Source organism: Papio anubis, chromosome 2 (assembly GCF_008728515.1).
Source record: "Papio anubis isolate 15944 chromosome 2, Panubis1.0, whole genome shotgun sequence".
NCBI lineage: Eukaryota > Metazoa > Chordata > Mammalia > Primates > Cercopithecidae > Papio > Papio anubis.
Window position 1 is genome coordinate 100,603,591 of NC_044977.1, and position 21,587 is coordinate 100,625,177.

General features: G+C 42.4%; 1 protein-coding gene and 1 long non-coding RNA gene across 8 annotated transcripts in view; one reads left to right on the forward strand and one right to left on the reverse strand.

The window, feature by feature from the left end:
• MYRIP (myosin VIIA and Rab interacting protein) overlaps positions 1 to 21,587 on the reverse strand; it is a 404,653-nt gene that overhangs the window by 149,598 nt on the left and 233,468 nt on the right. The window lies entirely within an intron of this gene.
• The window catches only part of LOC110742592, a 66,930-nt gene continuing 56,161 nt past the window's right edge, over positions 10,819 to 21,587 (forward strand). The window contains exons 1-2 of the long non-coding RNA XR_002520438.2: positions 10,819 to 10,902; positions 12,070 to 12,154. This is a non-coding gene — a long non-coding RNA (uncharacterized LOC110742592). The remainder of the gene's footprint in view (positions 10,903 to 12,069; positions 12,155 to 21,587) is intronic.

The following is a 21,587-nucleotide window of genomic DNA, read 5'->3' on the forward strand; positions in this document are numbered from 1 at the left end:
ATCTCTCTTTCCTTAGTTTCTGCCTTTGTAAAATGGGTAAAGTATATCTGCCTTCTGGAGTTGTTGTGAGGGTAGGTGAGTGCTTAGAACAGTACAGGAATCAGCTCTCAATAATTTTAGCTGTTATGCAGAAAAGTAATTAATTTCCTATTCCCATAAGCTTTTCTTCTTTTGGTCGTGGTTGGTTTTCTTTGCAAAAGCAGTGAGTCAAGGTCTAGGCCTCACTGAGGAAGTCAAAAGCCTCCATGGCAACGGAGGAGCCTTTTACTGAGCTGTTGGCAGGGCTGCTGATAGCCAGGCAGGCTGATGCAGAAGGCGAGGAGTGAGGACGATGGGTGGAGCGTTTTGCTTCACCCAAACAGTAAACCAGGGACTTTGCCAAGCAGCACAAGCTTTGCCAAGCTACATCTCAGAGTGCCCAGATTTTTCTTACAGTTGTTATTTTGCCTGGTAAAGAAAGTTTTCATTATTTCAAAGATGCCGATGCCTTTTCCCAATGCCACATTGTGATCTACACTCTCAGCCCTGCTGCTCTGAGATGGGGGCTCTGGGGAATCCGCCAGGCTAGACCCTACTGCTTAGGCTGCTCTCATAGCAGCTCCCCTGGGAGCTGCTCCAGATGTCCCACCACAGAGTCCTCCTAGTGAGATCATGCAGGAATTCTGGCCTGGGACAGCCATTCCTGTATCCAGAGCAGAAACAGACCCACTAAAAATGATCTTTTACTTCTTTGGTCATTTTGCTGTGGTTGCGGGGAGTCAAACTCATGAACTCAACATTACCTGCACACACAGGTTCCCGCATTGATTTGTAAGGCTCCCTTTGCCATATGCTAAATTTGACTTTATCCTCACAGCACCTCCCTTATTACACAGTGAGGATTCAGGATGTGTGAGATGCACTTCAAATGAGAAGAGAGACACGAGAAAATACTGCCCTACAGGTTCAGAGAGCCGGGTTTCATCCCCACTGCTGTCACAGTGGCTGTGTGACCATGCCCAGGTCACCCCTTTTTTGACTACAGCCCTCTTACCTGAGGCACTCTGTGAGAGCGTGAGACTGCTCCTTGAGGATGAAACACTGGTTTAGGATTTGGCTGCCATCTGGGGTGTTTCTAGAGGTAGAATGGCCTGAGAAAACCTATGAAGGCCAACCTTTGAAGGGACAGCAGTCACAGACATGGTTGGAAGGCCAGGGTTGGAGGTGTGGGTGCTGGAGTCTGCGGGAGGGGGGTGGTGGAGTGTTATGGTATGGAGTGTGAGCGGGGAGTGTGCATGAGAGTGAGAGAGATTGGGTATATCATGTATGTGTATGTGAGAGAAATGGGAATGTGTGTGTGAGAAAAAAGGATGGGGAGAGGGAAGGCGCTGAGGTGGTAGGAGAAGGAGAAGGAGGGAAGGACCAGTGGGAGAGGGCAGAGGGAGAAAGGAGGAGGACAGAAGAGGGTCTGTGGAGTATGTAGGAAAGATGTCAGAGCATACTGTGAGAGAAAGAGGGAGACGAGAGAGAGGGAGGAAGGGCAGAATCGAGGGAGGCAGAGAGATGGCAGGGTTGGTGAGTGTGCGGATGTGTGTGAGTGCATGTCCACATGTGGTGTTTCTGCGTGTGGGGTGGCTGTGTAGAGGCTGGAGTAGTATACACAGCCCCTGCCCACACATTTCTCAGAAACCTCTCTGAGCTCCCTGGAGAGCATCATTAGGGACTTCAGGAAATTCTCCCCACTGACTACCTCTAGAACAAGGCTGGCTTCTCAGAGTGTGAAGGCAGAGGATCAGGATCCTCCCCTAGGGCCTCTTTTCAGGGCCAGGCTCGTGGGCTCTGGGTGTCTGGAAGTATGACACTAAGCTGGATGTGCCAGTCACACATTAGCTGGGGGTTCTCAAAGCAGCAAAACCTGTGAATGCAGAAGCTAGAAGAGGACTCACCCTCTCTGCTCAAGGAATAAGGATGCCATGATCTGTTTACAGCCCCAGGCCTGACAGACTTCCCTGAAGGGACTTGAGGAACGGGAAGTCAGAGTCAGAGGAGGTATAAGGTCAGCTTGAAAAATCTTGAAAGGAGATCGTAGTGGAAAGCTGGCTTTCAAGGCCTGGCATCCATTAATCCTTTCCCTGGTAATAGTGTCCCTCTGCCTCCCTCACCCCCAACTCTTGTTCTCTGGTGGGGCTGACCTCACTCCCAGCTTTAAGAGTGGGTCTTGCTTGAATCAGGGTGTCTCCCTAGCCACAGCAATTAGGTGAGGAGGAGACAAGTGACCTCACATCAGACCTGTGTTAGCCATGCTGAGGACCTTCGTTCAGCGCTGGGGAGGGAGGTGGTTTCTGAGGCTGAGTGGCTGAGACACGGAGGGGCCAGAGCTCTGGCAAGCCATCATCTTGCTATTGTAAGAAGTTTGAAACTGCAGCTCATCAGCAGAAAGCAACAGCAAAAGAACTGAGCCCGGAAGGTATAGTTTGAACTCCGAATCCAGTCATACCTGAATCCAGTCTGCTCTTGAATATCTTCGATTACACAAACTAATATATATTCCTTTTTCTTTAAGCCAGGTTGAATTTTCTCTCACTAGTAATCCATAGAGGCCTGGTTGAAACAGAGGGGAATGAGATTCCCAAACACCTACTGAGAATCTACAATGTCCTGGGCAGGAATAGCCACAGGTACCAGAGAAGGAGGTGGCTAAACATGAGATTCCTACCCCTTAGGGATCCCTGGGCACTAGGGCAGGCAGATGTCTGACCAAAAAACCAAACTAGCAGCAGATGTCCTTGTGCTGCAAAGCAGGGGAGGTGGACAGCAGTACTCCAGAAGCCAAGATGGAAGGCCAAAGGCAAGACTGAGAAGTTGGGGTGTGGAGATGCCATGGTGTAATAAACACCAGCTTTAGAGAGAGAGAGACCAAGCTCTGAGTTCCAACTCAGCCTCTCTTAGTCTCCATTTATTCACTTGCCAAAGGGAAATGGTAACAGTCTTGTTTCACAGGGTTGTGATAATAATTAAATAATCAGCTATTAAGACTATTTTTGTTGAGCACCTATCATATGCCACAAACTGTGGACAACAAGTGAGCAGAAACAGAGGGAGCTAAATCCAGTGGGGTAAACATCATCAGATGGACATAAACTTGCTGAATGGCAGTCTGTGATGATGGAGTTGTGGCATGGAGGGGAGGTCTGAACAGCAGAATAAAATTGGAACATGTGAAGGGGGAGGGGAGGGGAAACTTTCCAGGCAGAGGAAATAGCATGTGCAAAGGCCTTGTGGTGGGAGGTAACAGGAAAGTAGGAAAGACAGAGAGTCCCCCATTATGAAGAGAGAGGGGTGAGAGGAAATATACAGGTGGAAAAGCTGGTGGGCCAACCCTGCAGGCCTTCGTTGAATGTTATGGAGTTATGTCTTTATCTCAAGAGTAGAGAAAAGCATAGATGATTGCCTCTGGCTAGTTAGGAGTTTGAAGCAAATTGCTGTTGCTGGTTTTGCATCCAATTGCAATGGTGTTGTAGCTAGTCTGAGAGCAGAGACTGGGAGAGAAGTAAACTATGACCAGCTTGGTGCCTCTCACTTCTGTTTGAAAAATGTTGAGACAAGGATGAGCCCAGGTAAAGGTGCACTGCTATCCCAGTGTGGGAGCAGGAGCTGCTAGCTGGGAATGGTAGACTTGCTCCCAGGATCCCCTCACAGGGTAAACATACCTGATAGCAATAACTTAAGCATACCCTTAGAATGACCCTGCATAGCAGACACAACTGAATGTATGTTCCAACTACGGAATCTGGGCATGATCATCCTGGAGATTCGTTCCTTGTCTATGAGGAACATCTGAGCCCCTGTTCTGTCCTGTGGAACACAGGCCATAGAGAGGGTTGAGGCCTTGCATTTTGGGTTGAAGGAAGATTGCCAGGTGGCGGTTATTAAGGGGAGGGTGTTAAGTAAAAATGCTATATAAATTTCGTGCTGTTTGCATGCATTTGTGGTTTTTCTGCAAAAAGCCTGCAGCCACTGGGTCACTGGACTGTACATAAGGTGGATATCTTGTCTAGCCCAATGACACTGAACTGTTTCTGTATATAAGTTGGTTCTCCTGTCTAGCCCATCACTACTGGACTCTCTCTCCAGTATGTGAGCCCGCTAATAAAACCCTATACTTGTTTGCTGGCTCTGGGTCTCTTCTTTGGCTTCTTGAACCTGGTGCTTCCCTGAGGTTAACAGGGAGGGGTTCAGCACAACAGGGCCAGAGGTACCAGGCCTAGGCTTCAGCTCCCTGGGAGATTCTGGGAGGGAGTCACTACTAAGTGCAAATCTGTGATGTACCAAAGGACTTGGACATCCTGGAACATGAAGCCCACTAGCAGACTAAACTCCTGCGATGGGAGCACACAAGACAGACTAGCTTCTGGAAGCTGGTGGTGGTAACCTCAAGTTCCCAGGTAATCTGAATGAGATGGTGGAAATATTTTGAATTTCAGAGCCAAATAAACTGTTCCAAATCCAAGCTCAGTGCCATATTAGCTGGGTGACTTGGAGCAGGTAACAAACTTCTCTTAACTCATCTCCTACCATGTAAATAAGGGCCAATACCTACCTTGTTGACTTTCTGGGGATTTGTTGAACTAATGTATATGACATACTTAGCACCCATGAAATGTACCATGACTTTAAGAACCTTCACCTTCCCTTCACACGGTTTTGGGTGACCAACATGAGCCACATGTTAAAAGAGGGACCCTAGACAGTCCCAAGTACTGCCAAAACCTTCCCAGCGTAAAGCCCTGAATTTTTCCTGAATGGCCCTCCATCAGCTTAAGGACTTGCCTGGTGAAGACAAAGTTCACCTGGGAGAGGGATTTGGGGAGGCGTAGCTATCCCTTACAGTGTGGGTGTCTTTCCCAGCCCTTCCTGGCAGTTGCTGTCATCAGGGAAAAGGGAGGGAGCCCAGGAAGCATGCAAAACAGCCAGGAAGACATCTTGGGGGCTTTAGTGTGCTGACCATGAACAAGCAGCAAAAACTCTAGGCCGGGTCTCTGAATCAAGATTTAGTGGCAGCTTCAAAAGCCCAAGGGCTGACTTGGAGCTCCAGATGTACCACCCTTCACAGTCATCCAGTGTGAGGGGCTCTGTCTTCAGAATGAGCACAGACTGGCAGGTTGGGAAAAAAGAAGGTAAACACACGCTACACAAGAGACACTTCAGGACAGAGTCCATCTCAAGGCTTACGGAGCCTCTGACAAGCAATTTATAGCTTGTGAAATGTATTCTAATGTGTCTCTTTGCAATATCATCTCTTTCCATGCAAATTCAATACTTGGCACCATTACCAGGGAGTAGAAAATGAAGACTTCTTTGGGCAATTTTAGTACAGAAATGCTCCTTCTGGGAGGTTCTGGGAAGAGGAAGAGATAATTGAGAGAGAGCATTTATCTTGTTTGAATTCTCCCTCAACCCACCCAGCCCCTGATGTTGCTTGGACAGGAATCTTGCAGTCTAATTTGTAGATCAAATGCATTATTAGATGTGAGAATTAGAAGTGACAAGCAAAACGCCCTGTTGCCATGATGTGAATACTCATTAAACCATTCCTGTCTAGTATTTCAGATACAACACAAGCCAGCTAAGAACATACTCAGCAAGTGTCTGCAAAAGTATGTGCTTAATGATTTCAGTTAGACAATAGGAGGAGGTCTAGGGTGTTTGTGATTTGCCACATGACCATTAAATTTACTATTGTATAGAAATAGCATATTCTCTAATTTTTAAAAAGTGGCTGGTACTAAAAGGAAAGGTTTTACTAAGATGAAGCATCTGGCCAGGAAGCCCAAAATGTGGGTCTCACCCTCATAGCCAGACCCTCTTCTACTCTAATCTCTCAGTTAATAGTTGACCCCTTTAGTGGCTCAGCTGGGGATAATCCCAGGAGAACAGGTCAGTGGCTTGCTTCAAGCCCGATCAAGGCTTGAATTAAGGCTCCAGAGCTACAAAGGGGTGGTGAACACAGAAGGGGCCTTTGGCTGCCTCAGCTCTGTGATGCGCAGAGGCCTGCTTCCTGCTGCGGGCTGCTGTCTTCCTATGGTAGGTGCCACATGTGCTCACTTGCCTGGAAGCACACATATGGACCTCCTGAAGTCCACACCCAAGAAACCGTGAGTGAAAGAAAGAAAAGGGATCCTCTGCTTCTTGAAGATCCACCTCTGTTCCACCTGCATGTTGGAGGAGACAGTCTACTTAAGGTTTCACAGCCCACCACACTACAGTACAACTCAACACTGTATGTCCTCAATACCCACGCAGGAAACATACACCAAGTAGAAGTAGGACACTACTGTTGAGGAAAGGCAGGCACAGAAACATGTGTCGCATAAAATGTAAGCATTTATTGGCCTTTTATTTCTGAAAGATATTCTGAAATAGCCCTTGGCAGAGAAATGCATAAGCCAGGAAGTTTGTCAGACGATCAGTTAAAAGTGAATGAAGCTGGTCATCTGAGTTAAGGTTTCCTTTCTTAAAACTGAACCCTATGCTGTAATGCTTCCAACTGACTTGCTCTTAGAGGCTAGTAGCCATCCTTCAGCAGAAATGGTGATAGGTAAAAATCTAGCTGGCCAACAAGGAATGAGGGTTTTTTCAAGGTCTTCAGCCTCACACCCCACACCAGATGGGTCACTTGTCATATGCCCCTTCCTTTCCTCTTTTCCCCAACTGTTTTAGGGAGTCCTGATGCTCTCCAATTCCAAGGGCGTCAAAATGCCTGAACACAATCATACCCTTCACAACTTTGGTGAATCTCAGCACAGAGCACCTGTCCAGCTCCTCACCAGCCAGCACCTGGACCTCTTGAGGAATGTGTCACAGGGCTCCATGATCATCGTCATCTTCACAGGTGAGGCCCAGAAAGATAAGGGATTTTGTACAAGGTCTCAAAGCTCACTATGCAAGAAAAAATGTCTGAACAGAAATAAAACTGAAGATGTTGATTATTCTTGATGAAATTTTGAATGCAACAAGTATTCATGAAGTGTTTTTCAGCATGCAGTAACACCACACTAGATACAATAACTCATAAGAGAGACTTTCCCAAGGTCATAAATAAAAGGATTGAGAGAAGCACTTTTATATTATTAGTAGAGGTATATGCAGTGTAGGGTGCGACTTTGCTTGACCTTTTCCCACTGAAACAGACTCACAGGCTTTTGTATTATCCACATTTACCTTGGCCTAAAGACCCTGTATGTAATTTTGGAGAAGAAAATAGAAATCTATAGAAAATGGTTTTTGGGGAAGCAAATGCAATTCTGCATGAACGATCCATTGCCAAGGCCATTAAAATATAATAAGCCAGCAACATCCAACAGAGAGAGGCCCTTGCCTTGGAACAAACATATAAAGCTTTATGATAATATTTCTGAAAACCTCAGAAAACCGTTCTATAAAGTCTCATGTCTCCTTTTTGCCTTTGTTTGTTTTTGACTCTTCTTTAATTTTTTTTTTGAGTCTCAGACAAATCCAATAAACACTTCTAGCATTTAGGCACAGCCTATTTAGGACTCCAGTTCCACTGCTATATGACTACTCTCCTGTCTCATGCCTGGAAGAACCTGCATGGAAAACCACCAAGCTTAAAGATGGCTTAAATGAAAAAGGATGATGTTCTAACAGCCTCTGTAAGCATCAATTTCCTTATGTATAAAATTGAAATAATGGCTCCACACACCTCATGAATAGTTGAAAGTTTAAAATAACACAATGCAAGCAAAAATGCTTCTTAAACTTAAGTGCTTAGTAGGGAAAGACTGAATACTTCTTAATAACTTAGAGTCCAGTTTTGGATTAAGTTGGCAGTCAGATGCCTACTTTCTCCATCCAACCCTTTCTGCTGTCACCAAAGGAGAGTAGTCACATAGCAGTAAAACTGGAGTCCTAGATGTGCTGTACACCAGGCAGATCCCAGGCCCTCACATTCATGCATCACCTGCCCTGTAAGTTGCTACTTTCTGGGGCTGCCTCCCTGGGAATGACACCAGCATCTACGCAGGTGCCCAAGCTTCAATCACTCCTGACTCCTCCCTCCCTGACCCCCTCCACATGCCTAGATGTCTCTCGGATCTATTTGTGTCTTACCGTTCCTCTGGTTACCACCAAGTCCAAGTCCTCATCCCCTGCCATGGATCACTACAGTGGCCTCCTTCCTGACTTCCTGCCTCCATCCAGCAGCCAGAGCCATTGTCTTAAAAACATGAATCTGAGCATGCCAGCCTCTGCCAAAAATACCTAATGGCTGTCCTTTGTTCTCAAGATAATCCTACTCCCTACCAGGGCTGAGAAAGCCCTCTGGGGCTGGGCCCTGCACTTCTTCCCAGCCACAGGCTCCAGCTACAGAGACGGGCTCTGGTTTCCTGGCTCACATACCTAAGGGCCTCTGCACTGCCTGCTGGGTGCCCTCCCAGCACCAGCACTAGCTCTGTAGGGTTGGGGCTGATATTTTTCTGTCTCCCATACTAGACTCTGAGGTCCTGAAGGGTAGGAGCCTCATCTGTTCAGGTCTGTGTCTTTAACTCAGTCATGGTACCTGGCACAGAGCAGGCACTGGGCCACTGTCAGCTGGATGAATGAATAAAAACTGGTGAACATTCAGGATATATTAGGGTAATAATTCCTGGTTTTCCAGTAACGGAGTGATCCACAACTCTGTTCCTCATAGTTGTATTGACTGATCCTTCAGCTTATGTTCTGAGCTCCAGTCCTGCTCTAGGTTCTCAGCGAGTTCCAACTAAAACAAGGAGTGCAGTTTCCCAAGAACCACAACCATCTGAACAACTGAGAAAAAAATTCTCAGGTTTGGAGACTAGTAAAGACTGATGAGTTCCAACATCTGTCCCCCCTCTCCTCCTACCCCTACTTGCTGCCAATCAAAGCAGGTGCCAAAAGCCTTGGGGACCCCTGCTGTCTTCCCACAGTATCACTGCTTATCAGCTCCCAGGCCAACTAGCCCTTGGCCTGGGTCTTGTTCTTCGTGGCTGCTCAACTTTTTCTGCACAGAGCCTGGCATTTCTGCCAGCCTCCTTTCCGGTGGCTGGGTCTTGCTCCCTCTCCTTTTTCTAGCATAGGGTATCTGTCTGTCCCCACTTACAGACAAACACAAAACAATGATGTAGTGGGGCACGGGCATCTTTGTGCCCCAGCAGTGGCACCCCTACCTGCCAGCTGGTCACAGAAAAAGTGATAATCCCTAGCGCAGTTTCCAATCTGAATCTTCCTGTTGTTTCTTGGAAACACCCCGCTCCACCCCAGTCAGTGGGATGCTGAAGCACACTCGTTCTGGATCCAGAGAGCTCCCTGTGTGCATTTTTTCCCAACTCTGCATTCAGTGATGACATGTTGGCAGCTTAACAATGTTCAAGGTAGTAGCATTTACAAAGTGGAAATTGGCAAACACTACAAATCAAAGCTTTCTTTTCCCTTGGAGAGCTAGTTAAACATTGGCTACCATGCCACTGATCACAGACTAGCCCCCTTGCTTTGGCTTCTTAACCTATTACATTCACACTGGATAAATGCCCTCTGTAATAGAACTAAAGCCTGGTCTCTCATAACATGCTCCCTTCTTGAAGCAGACATTTCAGTTTGTATTCTTTGTTCTGATGATCTACTTACCCATCTCACTTCCCAGTGATAACAATAACAGCAGCAACAATAATAGGCAACATGTATCGGTGCTTACTCCTGTCCAGGCGCAGGGCTGAGCCCCTGGCCTATGCCTCTCACTGAATTTCATCCACAGCACTATGAGGCTGCGACTGTTACACTCATCTGACCGAGAAGAAAGTGTGGCTTTGAAGCTTTGTCCAAGGGCAGCTTGGGCTGGTATCAGAATCCACACTAACTTAGCCACACCACTTCCTCATGATAGCCACAATGGGTTGCCTGCCCCACTTATTCTTGGGACCTCTCTCTAAGGGGACAATCATATCTTCGTGCATGTCCAGCAACAGTTGCTGTGGTAATATGTTCATCCATGTAGCAGTGTCATGAGAGGAGTTAACTGATAATGGCTTCTGGCATATTATGAATTCCCCAATCACCCACAGTATTGTCCTGGTCATAGGGCATGGCACTGGCTTCCCTTGTTCCTACCCCAGAGCTCTGAATGCCAACCAGCCTCAGTGCTCACCCCGAGATCCGCTTGCTGCCATGTACTACCTGCTAGAATGTAGGGGGTCATGATTGTCAAAACCTCTTCTCTGAACCCAGTTCTGGAAATCAGGAGCACCCACCATTCATTAGAGGTCCCGAGAAGTAGGTACTGGGTTACCTTGTTTATTCCTCCTATCACCTCCCTGAACCAGCATTATCTCTGATGGATAGTGGAACTGGAGGACAGAAAGTTAGTAAGGGGCTGAGCTAGGATTTAAGCCTAGAATGCCTGATGACAGGGCTGGTATTCTTTCTGTAACACCAGAGGTCCTGGTGAGGCAGGAGGCAGGTGTCTAAACAGCCAGGAAAGTCAACTCACACTGCATGTCCTGGCACCTGGTGAAAAGCAGCAAGGTCCGCCCTGGTGGCTCTCACCTGGACTCCCAGGCTGAGTTACGGCCCTTCCTCTCTTGGGGCAGCCTGCCCAAAGTGAGAAAACCCCTCTATCACAGTCTTCCCATCCCTCCAAAGGCAGCCTCTACAGAGGGAAAAGCAAGTTCTTTAAGTATGTTTTCAGGTGGCTGCCAAGAGTAACTCAGGTCACTTTTCCCTTGGAGAGCTAGTTAAACATTGGCTACCATGCCACTGGAATCACATCCATTCCTTCTGGGTAGTTTTGGAACACCCTGGTTTGAGAGGACCTTTCAGACAGTGAGAAGTTATTGTCAAGGAGTCCGGACTGGGGCTCTGCTGGGAAGATGTAGAACCTTCCAAAAGTTTGTAAGAGTTTTCCTAGATTTTGAAAATTCTTTAGCAGTTTCTTCTGCTACTGTTTCTTCCAGTTCTCATTCCTTTGTTTCTCTTTCTCTTGCCTTCCTGTGGCTTAAACTTTTTTGGGGATCCCATCCTAATTTACTCATAGGGTTTTTTACTGTATTTCTTTACATAGTTTTTGCAGTGGTTGCTCTTGGTATTATAACATATATCTGTTCCTTATCACAGTCTACTGTGTGTACATTTGAGTGAAGTGTGTACTTTGAGTGAAGTATGAAAACCTTATTTTCATTTAGGTTCCTTTGCCTTTCCCACTTTTCCATATAATTGTCTTGAATGTCAGATGGTGTTATAATTTTTGTTTCAGTTACCAAATAGGATTTATAAAACTCATGAGGATAAAGATAGTCTATTTTATGTACACATAGTTTTACTCTTTCCATTGCTGCTTCTTCCTTCCTTCCTTCCTTCTTCTTCCTTCTTGAGGACACTATAAGCCTTTTCGATTCTTTCCTTACCCACTAATTCCTAAGTACCCCCTTGCTGGGGCTGCTCTGCTCCAAGATTCCTTCTTTTACCATTTCCTCCCTAAGGAAGTTCTTTAGCTACTCTTTAAAAATATATCTGCTGGTTGGGTGTGGTGGCTCATGCCTGTAATCCCAGCACTTTGGGAGGTTGAGGCAGGCAGATCACCTGAGGTCAGGAGTTTGAGACCAGCCTGGCCAACATGGTGAAACCCCGTCTCTACTAAAAATATAAAAATTAGCTGGATGCAGTGGTGGGTTCCTGTAATCCCAGCTACTCAGGAGGCTGAAGCAAGAGAATCACTTGAGCCCGGGAGATGGAGGTTGCAGTGGGACAAGATTGCACCATTGCACTCCAGCCTGGGTGACAGAGTGAAGCTCCGTCTCAGAAAAAGAAAAAAAATATATATTATATATATAATACATAGATATATTATATATAGATATATAATACATAGACATAATATAGCCTATTTTATATATAGATATATATATTTATATTTTGCATATATAATATATATATATATAATATTTATGCCAATGACAAACTTTTAGTTTTCTTTCTTCTGAGAATGTCTTGATTTCCCTTTCCTTCCTGAAGGAATGTTTCCCCAGATAAGAAATTCAGTTGACCACGCTTTTCTTTCAGCACTTAAAAAATATTGTGCCACTTCCTTCTGGCCTCCATGGTTTGAGATGGAGAACTCTGCTGTCACCCTCATTGATCTTTCCCTGTAAGTAATGCATTGTTTCTATGTGCTTTCAATTTTTTTCTTTAGTTTTTAGAAGTTTAATTATTGTCTGTCTTAGCATAGATCTGAATGTATTTGGTTTTCTATGTTGTGTACCAGGTCTGGTATCTAGGGAGTCCAAAAGGAAGAGACTCTTCTCTGATAATTCAGTATTCTTCTTCCCTTTGCCCCTTACCACCTATACTATGCTTTACTATTACTGAAGATGGAAATTAAGATGAAGAGAAGGGGGAAATGGAAGAAGGAGGAATAAGGAAGAAAGCAATCTTAGCCACATTGGGCCCTCCAGGACTGTGCTTCTTCCCTTCTGGCCTCCAACACTGACAAATCCGCGTTTGTCTAACCAGCTCCCCAGTCCTTCAAGAGGAACTATAATATCACATCTGTCATCCCTACGGTCTGAATGGAGACCGATTCACAGCATTAGACCTTTCAGCATTCCCTGACTGGAGTCACACGATAATCTGTTTGTTCCTTCTCTAGGCCATGAGCCCTGCAGAGACAGAATTATGCCTGTTCATACCTGACTCCCTAAAGCTGGCACACAGTGCACAGCAGCCACTCATTAAATAGGTGTTGAATGAGTGACTAAATTCCTGTGAGCTCCCTCATGAGCTAGCAAGAAATTTTGTTTTCTAATCTTTGCTAAACTCAAATGTCTGTTAAATGTAAGATAATGCTCAGCTTCTTTAAATTGGGCTCGCCACTCAAATGATCCAATATTATTCTGGACTATTTTATGGGTAGAAGGCTTGATTTTAATCTGACTTTATCTTATTAAGTGTCTTATTACAGAAAGAGTAATGGGACCATTTCCCAAAAATTTATCTGCAAAAGAAATGCAGTTGACTTCTTGAGCATCAAGATGAAAAATGTATCCACTACACATGCCATTTCCTTCATGATTAGGCGGCCCATTTAAAGGAGCCATGTCAGGATGGTGAAAAAGTTAGTTTCTGTTTTTGTTTTTCCTCAGCCATTGTAATTAGCAATAAGATTTATGCTTTAATCTGGTAACCAGGCCCTAATGAAAATTATAAAGTTCCTGAGTTCTATGCCTAATGATCACAGGAAAAGCACACAGAACATTAAATGCTAGAGAGATGATTTGTTGATTTCTGGCCCAGAAAATAAGTAATCTTGGAGTTCATCATTTTGGATAATTAAATATAAAGCCATTAATGAAAAACTTTACATGAAAAAGACAGGTGTGTGAAATTTTGAATGTGATCAACTGAATGTAGACTTCTCAGACTGGCAGGGAGCACTGATTTCAGCCACCAGCTCCTGCAATGGTGAGGTTCATAAATGCCAGGCTGATTCCATATCTTGGCTCTTGTGAGTAACGCTGCGATGAACATGAGAATGCAGGTATCTCTTTGATACACTGATTTCAAATTCCTTGGATATAGATCCAGAAGCGGAATTGGTGATCACATGGTAGTTCTATTTTTAGTTTTTGAGAAACCTCCATGTAATTTTACATAATGGTGATACTAAATTACATTCCCACCAACAGTGTACAAGGGTTCTCTTTCCTCCACATCCTTGATAACACTTGTTATCTTTTGTCTTTTTGATAATGGCCATTTAGTAGATAAAGAAAATGTGGTATGTACACATAATGAATGCTATTCAGCCTTAAAAAAGAAGGAAATTCTATCATTCGCAACAACATGGATGATCCTGGAGGACATTATGCTAAGTGAAAGAAGTCAGCAAAGAAAGACAAGTACTACATGATCTTGCTCATACGTGGTATATAAAACAGTAGAACTCATAACAGCAGAGAGTAGAATGGTGGTTAGCAGAGGCTGGGATGGGGGCATGGGGAGATGTTGGTCAAAGGGTACATAGTTTCCATTAGACAGAGGGAATACATTTTTGAGATCTACTACACAACATGTTGACTATAGCTAATAATATACGTTGGATTTCAAAATTGCTAAGAGAATAAATTCCAAATGTTCTCACCACAAAAAATGGTATGTGAGGTAATGAATATATTAATTAGCTTCATTTAATTATTTTACATTGTATACATATGTCATAACATCACATTGTTAGGTTGTCGTTAAAAGTAATGGCAAAAACCACATAGGATAGGCTATATAGCAGATTAAACACAACTCGACAGATAATTAGTAAAATGAAGGACAGATGTAAACAAATTATCCAAAATGCAGTGCAGAGAGCCAAAGTGAAAAAGAAATATATAGCAATTCCAAACTTGTATCTACCTAATAACTTGGCCTCAAAATGCACAAAGCATAAACAGACAAAATTGCAAAAGGAAACAGACAAATCTATTGTTGTGGTAGATTTTGAAATGGCTTTTTTAGTAATTGATATAACAAGCAGGCAAAAATTGAGCAAGAATATCGAAGATTTGAGCAGCACAATATCAAGCTTGATCTAAAGATCATACATAAGACACTGTACTCAAAAATTCATGAATATATATTCTCCTCAAGCACCTGTAAAATACTTAGGAAAGTTGACTATAACATGGGCAGGTAAGTCTAAATAAATTTCAGAGAAGTGGTATCATACAGGCCACAGTCTCTGAGGACAACGCAATTAAGTTTGAAGTCAATAGCAAAAAGACAATTCGAAAAACCTCATATTTTGTTAATTTAAAAATGTGTTTTTAGATAACACATGGGTCAAAGAAAAAATCAAACTAGAAATTTAGAATACTGAGAATTGAATGATCATAAAAGACTACATCTAGTTACTATGATATATAGAGAAGAATTTAGTGAGAAAAGAAGAAAGGCTGAAAATAAATAAGCTAGGTATCCGTCATCAGAAATTAGACAAAGAAGAGTAGAAAAAGTCCAAAGAAAGTAGATGGAAGCAAAAAAAGAAGAAGTTAGAATAGGAAACAAATATTCAGTAGAGAGAATCTAGCAAGTCAGAAACTGGTTTTTTGAAAAGAGAAAAAGATAACTCCCATCTTAAAAAAGAAAAAAAGAAGGGACAAATACTAACAGGCATGATACTAGAAATGCAGACAGATGCATACACACTTAGAGAAGATTATAAATAAGTTTGCAAATTAATTGGAAAGTTAGATAAACAAATTCCTAGAATCTATTCCTTACTAGAAACTCACTCAAAATAAAATACAAAACATGAATAATTCTATACTCATTAAAGAAACAGTCTCAAGGAAGTCCTACTGTAAATTAAGGAACAACTAATCTAATTTTATATACACTTTTTTTTTTTAAAGAAAATAGGAAAAGAAGGCATAGTGCCTTATTCAGTTTATGAGGATAGTGTAACATTATTACCAAAAACTAAAACCTGACCAAGAAGAGCAACAGATTTGAAAATTATAGGTCAATCCAGCTGTGAACATAGGTACAAAAATACTAATAAATATAAGCAGAGTATAAAAACACAATACACAGCCAAGCTGGGTTTGTGCCAGGAATGCAAGTTAGTTTAATTTTTAGAAAACTAATTAATATAATTCACCAAGTTAAGGGAGAAGGAAAACTACCCACTCATGTTACAATCTCTTGGCAATGTAGGAATAAAAAGGAACTTCCTGATTCTGGAAAGGAGCTTTTAAAACTCCCTACAGCCAATCTCACATACACTAGTGAAATGGTAACAGTATTTCCCGTAATATCAGGACCTTTCCAAGGTTGTTAGTGATGACTGACATGTTATTCAGCTTTCACTGGAGATTTTAGCCAGGGCAATAAAACAAGAGAAAGAAAAGAAATGTATGAGGAAGGAAGAAATAAAATTGTTTTAATATAGTAAAATTTGTTTCTTAGTAAACCTTGAAAAATATATATAATTAGAATTAATTTTTTAAAAGGAATCACATATGCTTCACATATAGTCAAAGTTATTTTGTATTGCAATGGAAATATCTTCTCTCATGCAATGCTGTGAACAATGCTATACTTCCAGCTCCCTTGGCCCCAGCCTTCTGAACTTGGCTAACTGGTATGAGTTTATACCACAGTTTAGCCAGCACACATGCCTTCTCAGATCCTGTGTTGGTTTTTGCAAAGGCTCTCGGAATGAAATGTTCTAGAATCCCACAAAAAGAGTGCACCTAGCAAATGCATGGAACTTGGGCATCCATTGCTCTTTCTCATGTACAACCAGGAAAAGTCCTGATTGTTTTAGCACTCATATGTGCTCTGAAAGCTAAATGTACCTACTTTAAGGTTAAGGTCTGGGCTGTCTCTGACAGAGGTGTGAGCTGCCAATAGGACTCTTTGGCCCACTGGATTTAATGGCAACTGTCCCTGATGAAGCTGCATTTCCCTGATTCAGCATAACAAATGTGTAGGTCACAGGCCCACTGGACACTAAAAAGTTAGAAATACAGACCGAAGATGGCTTGTCTGTTAGTGAAAGGGGCCACCTAACTAGTAAGACACCATGTAGCCCAGTTGCCCAGGATAGCCTTGGTATGGCTGTTAGTCCATTGTAATGAAGGGTGCTCCCTTTTACTCTCAAGTGTCCAAGAAGGCTTAAATGGTAAACCATGTGATCTTCGAATAGTCTACTTCTAGGTACCACATTTGAAATCCCTTCATCGCTACTGACAACAAGGGAGCATATTTTTCTAGCTTCTGTTTCCTCTTTCTGGGGTTTTCACTGCTAAATTAAGAAATCTAACCTTTTCCCCTTCTAACATCCATCACATTACTTGGCCTCACCTCCAGGATTAAGGAGCGCCAAATGATGTGGAAATGAAGTGAAACTGGAGAATGAAGAGGGTCTGGAGGGAGTGGGTTTTGTGGTCTCTGAGCATATTCCACTTTCCAAAAGAACTCCAAATCATGTTTTGACAGGTGGAAGTCCCAGCACTCCCATGTCTCCTTCAGCAAACGGGCAGTCTGTGGTGTCTCTTAAAATAGGGCTCTTTTCTCCAGAGCACAAGCCAATTCTTGGCAGAACAACCTGCCTGCTGCAGCATAAGAAATGATTTTACAAGTGCTAATCTGGGAGGCTTGAGGGTGAGGAAGGGAGAGGAGACCACTAGAATCTCTCTTACCAGCAGTTGAGGAGGAGCCTGCAGGAGGCTTGTCCATATATAAACTTCGGAAGGAAGAGAGTCTTGAATTCAGCAGTGTTTGGGAGAGGTACACTCAAATTTCTAAACTGCATGTGGTACCAAAATCATGATTCCAAAGGGCTCATGGTTTTATCCTCTAATTGAAACGAGAAAGTCATACAATAATACATTGTAAGCTGTCATATGCAGTGAAAAAGGGTTAACTATGTTTCCTTTTTCTAACTTAAAAATTAACATTAAAGTTCTGAAATACAGAAAATTATAAAGAAAAAGTTAGGCCATAATCTCTGGTGGTGTAATTTTTTGTGTGGGAGGGTAAGGTAATACTCTCGCATGGTTTATGTCACAGAGCCTGCTAGCTGACCACCAAAATCCCTTTTACCCTTCTTTTCTAGAAACAGAATTTTAGCCATGTGGCTGCCAGTCCCCTTTTGAGCTAAGCATAAGAGTGTGATTATGCTCTTGACAACGGAATGGGAGCACAAATGATGTGTGCCTGTTTTGGGCCAGGACCTTTATACAGTAGGTAGTCCTCCTCTGTGCTCTCCTCCCCTTCTCAGAGGCTTAAACCATAGATGGCCTGGGCATCAACAATTAGATGATAAAGCCCTAAGGTACTTGGCTGCACAAGAATCCTCTGGAGTAAATATTAATGCCTGGGCCCTGGTCCAGTGATTCTGATTTAATTGATATGGTTTGTGGCTGGGCAATGTGATTTTTTTTCCAAAGCTCTGCCAAGGATTCTAATATGCAGTCAAATGTAAAAACTATTGCCCCTAGGGGAGGGCAGAGCTGTGGGGCCTTGAATGACTGTATGGAACATAAACATACATACTGGCCAACCTGGAACACTCTCCTTGGACTTCTCTGAGAAAGATAATTACCTTTTTGTTTTTTAAATCACTACATTTTGGGAGTTTCTTATTTTTATTTTTTCAGACAGGGTCTTGCTCTGGTGTCCAGAGTGACACTGGGAAGCAGTAGTGTAATCACAGCTCGTTGCAGCCTCAATCTCCCAGGCTCAAGTGATCCTTCCACCTCAGCCTCCCAAGTAGCTGGGACTACAGGCATGCACCACTATGCCCAGCTAATTTTATTTTATTTTTTAGAGATGAGGTTTCACCATGTTGGCCAGGCTGGTCTCGAACTCCTGGGCTCAAGTGACCCACTTGTCTTGGCTTCCCAGATTGCTAGGATTACAGGCATGAGCATGCTCAGCCTTTGGGGTTTCTTTGTTATCACAGATTAGCTTTCCCGACAATACAGTTAGGCAATTCAAGGAATACAGACAAAAGTGTCAAATGAAGACGATAAGTCTCTTCCCTTCCACATTTAAGTATTTCTATGCCTGTCTCCTCATTCCCTCATTTACTCCACTCCCTTTCTTCCACAGAAGAGACCATACTACACACTGGCCTATGTCCTGCATTTGTGCCACTTAATAATAATGTATAATAATTAATATTTACTGAAAGATTATTCTGTGGTGGCACTGTTCTAAGCATTTTATTAAGTTATTTAAATCTAACAATAGCCCTCTGAGATGGGCACTACTACACACATTTTACACAAGAGGATTGAGGCACAGAGAGGCTGAATAACTTGCCTCATATTACACAGCTAGTAAATGGCCGAGTTGGGATTTGCACCCAGGAGGTTTGGCTCCAAAGCCATGCTCTTGCCCTTCTCCCATCAGGACACATGGATCTACTTCAGTACTTCATGGAATGGATGTTTTAATTTTTAAAACTAGTCCTTGATTAATGAACATTTATATAGTTTCCAGTTTTTCTTAGGCATTAGAAACAATGCTTTAATAAGTACCACTGTACTTATTTGTATCTTTGCCACCCTTTTGTAAGTTGATCAAGTTTAGTGAATATTTAGAATTGGAAAGTATGTGTAAATTGTCCTCTAAAAGTTGGCACCACTTACATTTCCAGTAATTGTGTGATAGATTGCCTGTTTTCCCATATACATGTATCAATACTCGATGTCATTAAACTTAAATGTTTTGTTAATTTTATAGATGAAAAATGATTTTTCATTTCTGTTGTATTGTTTTAGTTATAAAGTAAATATCTTTTCTTGCATTTCACAACTATTTCCTTGACTATAAGCTACTTATTTCACATGTCTTTTTTCTATTTTAGTATCTTTGTTTTGTATTAACTTTTAAAATTTGGGGAAACTAGCTCTTTGAATTTGTATCATATGCAATGGAAAAGAGTCTTAATTTGCAGTTTTCCTGATAACATATGATGTGAAATATCTTTTCATATGTTTATTTGACATCTACATATCTTCTTTGGTAAGGTGTTTATTAAGGTCTTTGCTCTTTCAAATTAGGTTGTTTTCTTATGGTTGAGTTTTAAGAGTTCTTTGTATATTTTGGATAGCTCTTTTATCAGATGTATGTTTTGTAAATATTTTCTCCCAGTTTGTAGTCTTGTCTTCTCATTCTCTTGAGCCTTTCTGCTTAAATTAATTAGTTTCTGCTTTCATCTTTCATGATTTCATTTTTTCTGCTTTCCTTGGGTTTATTTTACTGTTACTCTTTGAAGTTACTAAGTTAGAAGCTCAGTTCATTTTTCGTTCTTCTTTTATATTAGTGACATAAATTTAATACTATAAAATTTCCTCAGAGGACAGATTTAGGTGTGCTCTGTATTTTAATTTTAATATGTACCATTTAAATTTTCTCTATTTCTTAAAAATTCTGCAAATTCCATTGTGAGTTTTTATTTGACATAAGAACGCATAGGCAAGAGTTTCTGTCACGCCTGTAATCCCAGCAACTTTGGGAGGCCGAGGTGGAGATAGAAACCAGCCTGGCTAACATGGTGAAATCCTGTCTCTACTAAAAATACAAAAAATTAGCCAGGTGTGGTAGTGGGCGCCTGTAGTCCCAGTTACTTGGGAGGCTGAGGCAGGAGAATGGCATGAACCTGGGAGGGGGAGCTTGCAGTGAGTCGAGATTGCACCACTGCACTCCAGCCTGGGTGACAGAGTAAGACTCCATCTAAAAAAAAAAAAAAAAAAGTTTCTAAATATTCAAGTGGAAATATTTCAATCTTAAAATATGCTACAGACTAAACTACTAGTTGCTAAAGGAGTACAAGAATGGAAAGAGTACTGGGTTCTAATTCCAGATTTCTATCAACTACAGTGATTGTCATGCTCTTCTTTGGACCTCTGATCTATACAGTTAAAGAGTAGAATTGAAAGGTCCTTAGTGTTAGAGTAGGCAGATAGCTAGACATAAACAGGAGGGGGAGCCCCTGGTGGGGAAGGCTCTGGAAAGTCTCACGCCCCAGAGACCAACTGAAACATGCTGCCAGATATGAGCAAAGAGGTGGGAAACTACCTATGTAGAAAGGAATGCCCTGAAATGTCCCTTAAGACGCCCAGTAATCACTTACTCTGTAATTAACATGTCAGAATGTAGCTACATGCTGATAAGAAGGGCAAGAGGGAAATTTCTAAGAGATTTACTGCAGAGGCAGTAAATACAGATTTGACTGCTAGAGAACCTTCCAGGGATGGTGGTAATGAGCAACACCGTCATTAGGTAGGATTCGTACTGATCACTGAGCCCCGCGGCATGCGCGTCAACTGAGAGTAAGGCAGAATCCCACAAACCTGGGCAGGAACTAGGTGGGGACAAAGGTGGAGACTTAAGACAGAACTGGGAAACGAGATAAGACAAAGGCAGAGACTTGAGACAGAGGCAGGAAGAGTCCGGCATAATAAATGGGGCCGCTCCCAGGCAGGCCAGCCCGCTCTTCTCTTGCGGTGTACTCTTATTTCCTTAATAAACCTTTTGCTTAGTTTACTAATTGGTAACTTGGTGGAATCCTTTCCTCCAAGAAGACAGGAACACAGAACCCTCATACTTCTGGTAACATTAGGTTCGATCTCAGTTTTTAAAATGTACCAACTCATGTATTTGTGAGAGTCAGGATAATTTTAGCTTCTTCTTCAATTTGTAACCAGTCAGAATTTTCTCAGTAAAAAGTTCTAATTTCTCTTGTACCTTCTATCAAAATACCAAATGAGAAAGCAGGTCCCAGCCCTGGAACTCAAAGTATGAATATTTTTAATATACCTTTTTTTCAAAATGATGCAACAGGTAGATTAAAAGGTCATAAAGAATACAGGAGAATTTAATATCATTAATAAACCTTGCCTATGGATGGATATCTGTATCTCCCTCTCTCTATATATGTCACTATATCCAACAACTGCACAATATACATTTTTTTAAAAAAAAGAACACACCATGTTTATAAGAACTAGCCATATACTGGACCACAAAGCAAGTCTCAAAACATTTCACAGGACTGAAATAATACAGAAGAG